We start from the raw sequence: 12,073 nt of genomic DNA, 5'->3' as shown, positions 1-12,073 counted from the left end.
ACTAAAGTTTGAAGACTAATGACCCACTTGCGGTCATTCAGTTTTAAGAAGTAAGGTTAGGAGGAGATGCAGAGTATTCTGTCATAGAGTAGGGTTATTTCTATTAAATGGTTCATTTGCATTCCATGCATTGAGTTTATATTGATTCTTACGCAAAGTTACGAGAAAACTACTGATTGTTTTCATCAAGTAGATTCAAGCCTAGTTATACATTTTTTTCTTTTTCGTTTTACTCTGCTTTTCTTAATTCATGAGGTCGCTGCATATTTGAGTTATAATTATTATAATTATACTTCTCTTCTGAACTATCTTTACTGTTCCCTTGATGACTGTTGCTTAATCAACATGATGAGACTTGCCTAATAAACTCCTCCTCTTGACATTACAGTTAGATTCTCAGTGGGGGATAGTGTATTATAGGGGTTAAAATTGCAGGCTCTGGCACCAGACTGCACAGATCCCACTCCTGGCTCTGTAACTTAGCAGTTGTGCAACCTTCAGCAAGTTATTTAATCTCTCTGAGCCTCAGGTCTTCACAGGTAATAGGAACATAATAAAAGTATATAGCTCATATAGTTGTTGTAAGGACTACATAAGATAATTCATACTAAGAACTAGAAAAAATTCTGATATATTATAAGCACCACATATAATGAAAAGGATTAATCATTTAATTCCTCAGGAATACTTCCCTGATCTTCCTGCAAGGTTAAATAGACTGCACTGTAAGCTCTCAAAGCATAATATAGCTCTCTTTTATAGCACTTATAACACTTGTACATTTCACAATTATTTCGATGATTTTTATTACATTTTACACACTCCTAATACTATAATCTCCATGACTGTACTGTGTCTTTTGTCTTTTTCTTTTTCTCATTAGTACATTACATGACAGCCAGCACAATGCCCAACACGTAGTAGATACTCATTATATAAGTGCTGAATATATTACAGAATGAGTGGATAGATGAGTGAATGAATAAATTTACATATTTTGTAATATCCTGTATTTGTATTATCTTCCTTATTTCATTTTACTAAGACCAAGTTATGGTAGGCAAAGTGACAATTACTTCCTTTCCCCTTCCTGGTCTCATGCTATTTTCTCATGCTATGATCTGACTTAATTATATTCAAATTCAATCGAGAATTAAAAGATAAATATTTTTAATATTTTTATGTAATTCTGAATTACAAATATGCACAAATAACTCACATTCCCTCTAGAATACAGGTGCAAGTGACTTTTGATAAGATGTATTTAGTGAAGGCAATAAAAATGATTATTGCTTCTATCATTATAAAAACAATGAACCTTGGTGCTGATGAGTCTATTTCTCAGAAATAATGTTTAGGAAGTTAAGAGAAGTTGTTCTCAGGAGACATTAATTTAATTGTAGATCAAAGTTTAATTTTCAACCTTGAAGACAAGCAAATATACGTTTCCTTTCTTTTATTTATTTATGGCTGAATGAGATTCATTAGGTCAAGTCACATTTCAATCAATTCTTAACAGACTTCAAAAAAATAATTCTGTGTTCCTTATTAGATAGAAGTTCTGATGGGTATGCTCCGTTTTGAAAATCTAAAAATAAAATTAACAATATACTTATAATTAAGCAGGTGTTAATTAGTTTTTCTAATTGAACAAGAGTAAATATATGTTTCCTTTTAACTGAAGAAATACCTTATAAACTTACCTGCCCATATAAACTTAAAAAGAATTAAAATAAAAGTTAAAAAATGTTTCTTAATTTTCTTAAGATATTTTAAAAATTGATATTTAGAACCCTCACAGAAGTATATGTGTATATTATTATATATATTTATATATTATACACACACACACATTTTTATAGCAGAGAATTGATACATCAAAAAATCTAGTAAGTTTTGGGATGGGAAAGAAGAAAATATTTTGAGTCTAAAATTCTGTGCACATATTTATGGTACTTATTATATAAGACTATCTTCTGGATTCATTCAATTAAAAAATTAAAATTAAAAGTTAAGGATGTCAACCAATAAAAGAAATCATCTATGACCCAGTTAGGTGATGGCCCATTTCTCTTGGTTTGCTGTAAAACATAGATTCATTAACTCTCAGAACCACTGACCAAAAGAGAATTAACTCTCAGAGCCACTGACCACAAAGAGGTCTTTGCTTAGTAAATTTTAAAATAATACCTTTTTTTCCAAATAAAATTTTCTAAGGTACCCAGCGTTTACTAAAAAGTTCTTCAAATTCTAAGGGATATGCACTACCAACTTTATCTCAATTGAAATTAAGCTTATTTCAGATTATAGTAAATAATGTAAAGTAGCCTACTCGTTTTATGTAGCCAACATAGCTGTTAACAACAACAGAGACAGAGTAATAAGAAAACTAAAGATTTTTATAGACCAATTTTACTCTATTAATACAAATGAAAAAAGCATATGTAAATATTAGAAAGCTAAATTTAATTGTTTACTAAAACAATTATTGATCAGTATCTTTTAGATTTTAATAGTAGAGATCCTTTTTTTTTTAATCCAAGGCATTTCTGTAATAGTATATATGACTCTTTTTTTTCTTTGTTCTTAATAACATATAACATACTATGGAGCTTCCAAAACTTAACTATTCTTCTATTGAATGATATTTGTGTTGTTTTAGAAGTGTATCATAGAAATGTGTGTAGAAAAGTGTATCATAGAAATGATATCCGTTTGTTTTAGAAGTGTATTTTCTTTATGTGTTTGTCAGCTAATATTCTTTCATATGCAAGTAAGAGAAAAACCAGCACAAATTGTGGAAATATGTTATATCTTCTACCTGGAAGCTTTGATATATAGATTAATTATATGATACTGTTAACGTTCAAACTCCATTTCTTAGTTTTTCATGGCCTGCTGTCCTTGTTGGTAGAGTGGTTTTCATCACAATACCACAATTCCTGACAGCTGGGGGATAAGATACATCGCTATTTTTGTCTTTTGGGCACCACCTTCAACAATTTCCAGCTGTAAACTAAAATATCTTCCCTTTGGTCTGGATAGAGTCAGCTTCCTTCATTTCACATAACTTGCATAGAAGACTAGATATCTGAACAAATATGTCATTGTCTTAGGGAAGGTGATTGTGTGAGTGAAGTCTAGAGAAGAAACTCACATAGACCAGAACAGCAATGATGATGGCAACCACATCACCATTATCATCATGGTAAGACTAGTTAAGTAGAAAATACCATGCTCAATGCTGTAGTGTTAGCATTATTCTTTTATAGAATAATTATATTTCATATGCTATTTTATATAAATTAGTGCACAATATCAAAACTAGATTTTAACATTGTTCTAGAAGTGCCAAGTAATGCAATAAAATGTAAAAAATATTAGTTGAAGTATTCAAAAGAGAAGATAGACATAGTCATCAGATGGAAATTAAAATGACGCAGGAAATTTGGAATATTTCTTGGAAAAGATCTTCCTCTAGACTTTACTCTTTCATCAAAGGAGATGCAGGGATGATCTCTATTTCTCCCTGCTCCCGGGTCCTTCCTTCCCTTTTCTCTGAGTTAATACTGCGGAACTGTAAGTGGACGTTGAGCGCACTTAGGGCTTCTTTGACGTCATCATTCCCAGTGCTTCAGAAATCTAATCATTGAATTGGATATAGTCCAGTGAATTTAGTGGGCTTCTATATTTTAGCTTGTCCTCTTAGACTGAGGAAAAAATAAGTCTTTCTACACATTAGAAGCACTACTTTTGAAGAACCCATATCTCACAAACCCACAGTCATATGCACACATAATTATATATATATAAAAAAATGGGCCGTATCTGGAGCTAGGAACTGTCATAGTATGTCCTAAAAATCTAAACATTAATTATTCTGAATAACATGGATCAGGCTTCAGGGAGAGGCTTCTTCATGTTTCTGGTCCTATGTCTTAGAAACAAATTTCAATTACATCTAAATGGCACTGGGTTCTGTGGATGATGCTTCCAAGAATCTTGAATATGGATGCTGATATGAAGTGCAGGGAAAATTTGAACAGCAGAAATACCTATGTAATAAAATAAAATAAAATAAAATAAAAAACCCAAGCAAACAAAAAAACAAAAGATCAGTTAACGTCCAAATTTTCTACTCTGCAAGAATACAGTAGATTCTTGCATAAGAAAGTACCATTTCCAAGTAATGCTAAACATCTATTTTCCTATTTTATTCTGTTAGTTATCGTTATAGAGGTATTTGAAAATTAGCAAATAACTTTTAACTTAGTAAATGATTTACAATAATTCATAGATAAGAATTATTTCATAATATTATACATTTCATATTATATAAAAGATTTATACTTGGGGTCTAGATTAAACACCTGTAGACTATGATTCTGATTCTTTGTATTGGCAGCTAGATGATTATTGCCTGATAGAGATGTTATTTTTTACAATATGTTTGATGTGTTCGAAACAAAATATATATTTTTTTAAGATTTTATTTATTTATTTGACAGACAGAGATCACAAGTAGGCAGAGAGGCAGGCAGAGAGAGAGAGGAGGAAGCAGGCTCCCTGCTAAGCAGAGAGCCCGATGTAGGGCTGGATCCCAGGACCCTGAGACCATGACCTGAGCCGAAGGCAGAGGCTTAACCCACTGAGCCACCCAGGCGCCCCTTGAAACAAAATATTTTGACCAAAAAAACCTTTAAATTTTTATTAAGTAATTTTGATTTATTTGTTTTTTCTTCAATAATAGTTGGTAATTTTGAATATTTCAGAAAAAAGTACTTTTGAAGACATGAAATACATTTTTAAAATTTTACATCATCATAGTTTACACTTTTATGAAAGTCTGTGTATTAGTCTGCTCAAACATCTATAACTAAATACCATAGAGTGGGTGTTTAACAACAGAAATTTATTTTCTTACAGTTCTGGAGGTTGAAAGTTCATGACAGGCTGTCAGCATAGTTGGGCTCTGGTAAGGACTCTCTGACTTGCAGACAAGCCACCTTCTAGCTGTGTCTTCACATGGACATTCCTCAGTGAATGCTCAGAGAGGGAGAGAGATTGCTTTCTTCTTATAAGACCATCAATCATATCAGATTAGGGCACCACCTCTATAACCTCATTTACCCTCCTAGAAGCCTTATCTCCAAATAGAGTTATCAGAACCTAGGGTTTCAATATATAAATTTTGGGGAGGACACAATTCAGTCAATAACCGATAACAAATACTATTTCCATCGCTTTTCTTTATAGTCACAGAACTTATGTGACAATCTTAATTAGAACAGTATAAATAATGATTTAGCTGGAATGAGTAAATAAATTTAGTGAAACAAATGCAAAATAATGCTAGAATAATGGATATCTTCATTTTATTACTCATGCAAATATATCTGTCACATCAATAGAACACACACTCGGAGAATAATTATGTTCCATAATTTTAATATTTTGTAAACTCTTGGTCATTTTAAAATATGTTACACATATTATCATAATAATGCACATTTAAAGATAAGATAATAGAATACAATTTATTAACAGTTTGTGAGCTTGATTTTAATGTTAAAAATATTTAGCCATATGATATGAAGTCTTCCAATCATACTCTTTTCTTATTAATTACAAAATTAGGGGTGGGCCCGATTTCACCTTATGGCTTTAACTGAAACCAGTCCAATCTGTGAGAATACTTCAGTACTTGGAAGCTGTTTTCCTCTCTCATTTTAATACCATGGCTTCTGAAACAAGACATTGTGTTTCTTGCTGTTTTAATTGCTACTTTTAAATCATCCCTTCCCCTTTATAATTCTTCCCAACAAATAAACAAACAAGCAAACACACAACACCACCACAAACCAAAGACATGCTTCATCACCTCCTGATACTTGAGTATAGCATTTAGTACTCATTCTTTTGGGAGTCTACATAGTAAACACCCAGTTTACTCTTTCTCATTCCTCAAAGATTTGAAAATTGGTTTATTTCTTTCTACCACTATTGTCATAATTTTTAGGGAGTTAATATCTAAATTAACTAAATGATCTAAATTACTTTTAGTTTGACTCTCCCCACTTCACATGGTCCATCTTAATCACTACTATAAGGATCATATCCTAGATCTGCAACACTTCCACAGTCTTAAATTAAGAGCCTGACTACAATGTCCAACTTATTTCCTCCAGTTATCCAGTTGCAGTATTGCCCCCACACTTCTAGGACTTCTGATTGCCTGACTTATTAGGATGTTATTTTTATTTTCATTTACTGTTATTCTTACATCTCATCCATATTACATTGCCTCAAATTATATTTTAGCAAAAAACATTACCTTATATACACCATCAATTTCTTATAACTCTTTCTCCTTTATGCTCAGTAAACTTGAACCTATTTCTATTAAACTCTGTACACACCACACCAACAGCCAAGAAGCTGAACACAATTAGAGAAAATCATAACTCCACGTTGATTTGTTTCACATTAAATTATGACCACCAGCACTCAGCAGATCCTTAGTGCTGACAAATACACTGTTGGTTCTCTTGTTAACCAACTAGTCACTCCTACTGATGACTGTCGTTCATTTTCTTGTCTCTCAAAACTTCAGCTTCATGTCTTTTTTTATTTATGATCATCAACTGATAATCTTCTTATTTCACTGGTAGGAATTTTTTTTCTTTTTCTTTTTTTTTTTTTTTTTTTTTTTGAGAGAGAGAGGGAAAGAGAGGAGATGGGAGGGATAGTGAGAGATAATCTTTGTCAGGCTCCATGACTAGTGCAAAGACCAAAGTGGGGCTCCATCTCATGACCCTGAGATCATGGCCTGAGTTGAGAGCAAGAGTCAGATGCTTAACCAGCTGAGCCATCCAGGCACCCCAGGAAGTTGTTCTACACTCTTCTCCCACCCACACCCGTGCTTCACTGTATCAACAAATATTCATACACGCTTCTTGCATCTCTGTTTTTTAAAGTGAATTAAAGTGAACTTCTCCATTTGTACACCTGATTCTATCCTTTCCTGCTTATTCACTTTTGAAGTTATTCCATCTCTCCCACAAACCAACATTTTTGGCTCTCTACTGAATTATTTTTATCACCATAGAAACTAAGTATAACATCTCTCATCTTAAAATAAATACTTCTTTTTGCTCGCATCTCCCTCTGGTGACCACTCCATTTTTCTGTTCCATATTAGAACAAGACTCTGAAAGTATTTCCCATATTTTTGGTCTCTACTCCTGGTTTTTGTAACATCCCTTGAACTTAACTCACTAAGGCTTTTGTCTCACCACTTCATTGACCTTCTTCTTCTCAGGTCTTAGGGCACATTTGACTGATCCTGTCAGCAACACCATACAAAGTTCACCTCTCACATTCTCCTTGAAGTACATCCTTCAATTGACCATCACACCAACAGTTTTTGTATTGAAAACCATTAAATTCTCCTTTTATTTAGGGAAAAAAGTTCTAAACTCCTTACAGTGTTTTACTAGTATCTACAAGATTTATTATGCTACTAATTCCCTGACCCCACATCTGTTTTTATTCCCCCCATGGTTCATGTTGCCCTAAATGCCCTATATTCTTCCTATTTCTAGAACATACCCACAACCTGGCTACAATTTCAAAGTCACTCACTTACTATTTGCTTTGCTTGGAAAACATCTCTAGGAAAAATTTACAGAACCCAAACCATTACTTCCTCAATCCCTATTAAATTCTTATCTTATTAGAAAACTTCCACTGATAGCCTATCAATAAAGCATTTCTGACAAGTCATTCTGTCTACTTACCCTACTATTTTTATTTTCTTCCTAGGGTGAATACTACCTGTCCTGTCTTTTTTGTTTTTTTTTTTTGTTTTTGTTTTGTTGTGTTTTGTTTTTGTGGTAATTTTCTATGTCTTCCTACTAAAATTTATTTTCTAAGAGATCAATAAATTTTTGAATAAATGTATGAGTGCATACATGTTTGAAATTAGCACACACTTAGACAATCCAAAATCTTTAACTTAGAGTTTTTAAAAGTTTAAATATTCTTGAAAAAAAAATAAACCAGCGTGTGGCGTGGGCCACTGGGATGGTATACAGGAAGACAGATGAATCTAACTGTACTACAGATATTTGATATGACCACACTGAAGGGGAAGGAGAAACGTAAACAAAAAATGCAAAAAGGAGCTTACCTATATAAATTTGGAAGGCAGGTTTTGACCAAAAACTCTAAAGCTAAAAACTAAAGGATCTATTTGTATACCCTGTACTCTAATTGGTAAATTTTGTTTTGATGAAAGTATGGGGTAGCAATTCTGAAACCATTACACATTGAGGTTGAACAAGTATGTAAAAGGGTAATTGATTTCAGGATCCAGGTTTCCCCTTTTCAGAAAGGGAAGTTATCAATAGTCAAGAAAGAAAGGCTAAAATGAACCTCATGGTACGTGATTAGAGCCAGACAAGAGGTAGAGCTTAACTCTCAGGGCGTATGGATATATGTGTGGTAAACTTAGGGACTCACGTCAAAAGAATATAGAAAAGTAACAACAGTAGCTTTATTCGTAGTAAGGAAACCTATAAAACAACACCTGACTCAAGTGATGAAGGTTAATATCAACAATGATATCATGTAATCCGAGAAATGTAATGATAAGTGTTTGTTTCCTCCATGCTATTCTTTTTAAAGACACAAGAACTACACATAGTTAAGACAAAAACCATCAAAGTGAAATTGAGGTATTAAGCGACAAAAAGCCTGAATAGTACTTCTCAAGTGTCAAGGCTGTGAAAAACAAGAAAAAACTGAAATTCCATCATAAGTCAGAGGCAGCTAAGGAGCCATGATGGGCAAATGCGATGTGATAACATAGATTGGATCATGGAACACAGAGAAGAAATTACTGAAAAATCAGTTATGTACAACTAAGCCCAGTTTAATTAACAGTAATATGTCAATGTTGGTTTTGTAATTTCATAACACTGAAAAAGGTACCATGATAATATGATATTAATAAGAGAATTTAGGAAGAGTATATGGCAACCCTGAAATACCTTTGCAACTTTTATGTATATAGAGGATTATTTCAAAATATAAAGATTATTAAAAATAATAGTTTCATGAAATTGAGGTAAAAGAAAATTATTCAAATAAATGATCAAAATTAGAAATTAGAAATATCACCAAATTAAATAAAAATAATCAGAGGTAACTAAATAATAAAGATAATATAAATGAGTGATATAGAAAATAAATGAGTGATATAGAAAAATAAATAGTGATATAGAAAAAAATTGGTCCTATCAATGAAATAAAAAGCTGGGTCTGAAAAAAGTCAGTAAAATTGATAAGCCTCTAGTTAGCCTTATTAAGACAAACTAGAACTGAACAGAATCAAGAAATATGGGTGGGCGAGAAAAGAAAAGAAATAAACTGACATAGTCAATTGATTGTGGCAAAGGTACCCAAGCAATTCAGTGGAAGAAGGATAGTCTTTTCAAAATAAGGTAATAAAACAATTGTGCATCCATATAGAAAACAAAATCTAACTCTAATCTTGTAGTTTATCCCCAAATTGAATTGAAGTGGCTCATAGATATAAACACAATAACTAAACCTATAAAACTTCTAGAAGAAGTTACTTTTTGGAAGTTACTACTTTTGGAAATAGTTTGACAGTTTCTTACAATGGCAAGCATTTAATTACATTATGACCCATATTTCTAACCCTTAGATGTTTATCCAAGACAAATGAAACTATATGTCTGCACAAGGAACTATATTCAAATACTCAAGGAAACTTTAAACATAATAGTTGAAAACTGTCCGTGAATTGGAGAATAATGTGGTATATGCATAAAATTGAATACTACCTAGCAATGAAAATGAATCAGCTACTGATATTTGTGAAACATAGATGACTATTACAAAGATTATGTTCAGTTGAATAAACCAGACAAAAAAGTGCATTAAATGTGTGTGAAACAATTGACATTACATCGTACTAAATGAAAATCTAAAAATAGATAATTTAATTTCTATTATCAGAAAGCAGATCAGTGTTTGCTTACCATTAGTAAATACGTTTCTTTATTGTCGAGTAATGGGAGAAATATTTACATTATAGAGACCTAATCTATTTACTCTATTAACGAATTAAACCTAATTAATTAAACCTATAGAGATTCTCATGTTCAATTTTGAATATATTTATATTTCAAACATATCTGTGTTTTATTAAAGAATCACCACAATAAATTGTACTACATATGTAAAAACTTATATAAAGTTTGGGAAAGTCATTGTTTTTGAGGATATCAAAGAAAAAGATAAATTTACGCATTTCTAGCTTACAGTGCCAAACAAAGACAGGGTTTGTGAGCTAGAGACATTATCCATATATTGAATTAATGCAGGCAGAAGTGGGAATTCAGAGTCAGGTCATTAGGCAAATATCCTCCTTTCCTGAATATCATAGGAGAGTGTGTGGCTTTCAGGGAGCTCACTATACCTATGATAGAATTAATGAAGTTTGTTTAGGCTCAGTTGCATTTGGAAAAAAAAAATCCATGACAGTAGTAGTCTCCATACAGAAATTAAACCAGAAACCACAACCCCCAGTTACCTAATTAGTAATTAGTAATCATTGTATCTATTTTTAGTAGATACAATTAGTATCTAATTAGTAATCATTGTATCTATTACCTAATTAGTAATCATTGTATCTATTTTTAAATTTTAATTAATTTATTTTTTAAAAGATTTTATTTATTTATTTGACAGAGAGAGACACATCAGAGCAGGGACACAAGCAGGGGAAGTGGGGGAGGGAGAAGCAGGCTTCCTGCTGAGCAGGGAGCCTGATGTGGGGCTCAACCCCAGGACCCTGGAATCATGACCTGAGCCAAAGGCAGACACTAAGGACTGAGCCACCCGGGCACCCCGTATCTATTTTTTCAATTCAGTTTTTGTGATGGATGCTAACTTGACATAACATTCTATCATTGATATTATGGTTTATTGTTAAATTTTGTTAAATTTGTACTTATCTATGTTTTCTACATAACAAAACTATTCCTGCATTTTTTTTTTTTTTTGTAAAGGAACTAACATGTAGTTAAGTGGAAAAGATTATAGACTAGATTATCATCTGATCAACTCCAAGGTCTAACACTCCAGAGAACACACTAAATTGATAAATATTTGTTGACTACCTGCTATGTTCCAAGTTCCGTAGATATGGAAAAACAACTCTTAATCTATTTCCCTTTTTTTAATAATGAAGGTTAATCTCTGATTTACTCCAAGGATAAGCTAATACAGTTTACATTCATAATCTTAATTATTTATGTTAAAATAATTCTTAAATATAATTTGTGTATGCTAGGAGACAAATTCCTTAAATAATAGGCTTCCTTTATCTTCTTAAATGTTCCAGTATTATGCAAGTTAATAAAAATTTTAGACTATTCTCTTTAAAAACACCCAGGTACATATTAATAGAATGTCAGAAATTCACTTAAGGTTTTACAAATATGGGGAAAAAATTCTCATCTATGCTACTCACAACAAATTCCTCTGAACTTAAACTGTATTCTGTCCAATTTTCTGTAAATTTAAAACTGCTAAAATATAAAGTCTGATCATTTAAAATAAAATTTAAAATTCTAAAAATATTAATGTTAAAACATAAAAGAAAATTATAGAATCTTTTTTAGAAGACTGTTTTCTCCCACATTTTGTTGGAGAGAAATATTTCCCAGTTACATGATCATGACTGTCACTTTGTAGGGCACCTGGGTGGCTCAGGAGGTTAAGCATCTGCCTTTGGCTGAAGTCATGATCCCAGAATTCTGGGATTGAGTCCTAAATCAGGCTCCCTGCCCTGCAGGGAGTCTGCTTCTCTCTTCCTCTGCCCCTCTTCCCACTCATTCTCTCAACCTCTCTCTCTCATGCTCTCTCTCTGTCAAATAAATAAATAATATCTTAAAAATAAGAATATCACTTGGCATATTTGTAAAATATTGGCTTTCTATCTTAGTCTGTCAAATCAGAATCTATTTTGCAGAGACCT

The sequence above is a fragment of the Enhydra lutris genome, unplaced genomic scaffold (assembly GCF_002288905.1).
Source record: "Enhydra lutris kenyoni isolate GAN:26980312 unplaced genomic scaffold, ASM228890v2 scaffoldscaffold17, whole genome shotgun sequence".
NCBI classification, from domain to species: Eukaryota; Metazoa; Chordata; class Mammalia; order Carnivora; family Mustelidae; genus Enhydra; species Enhydra lutris.
This window is presented reverse-complemented; position numbering follows the sequence as displayed.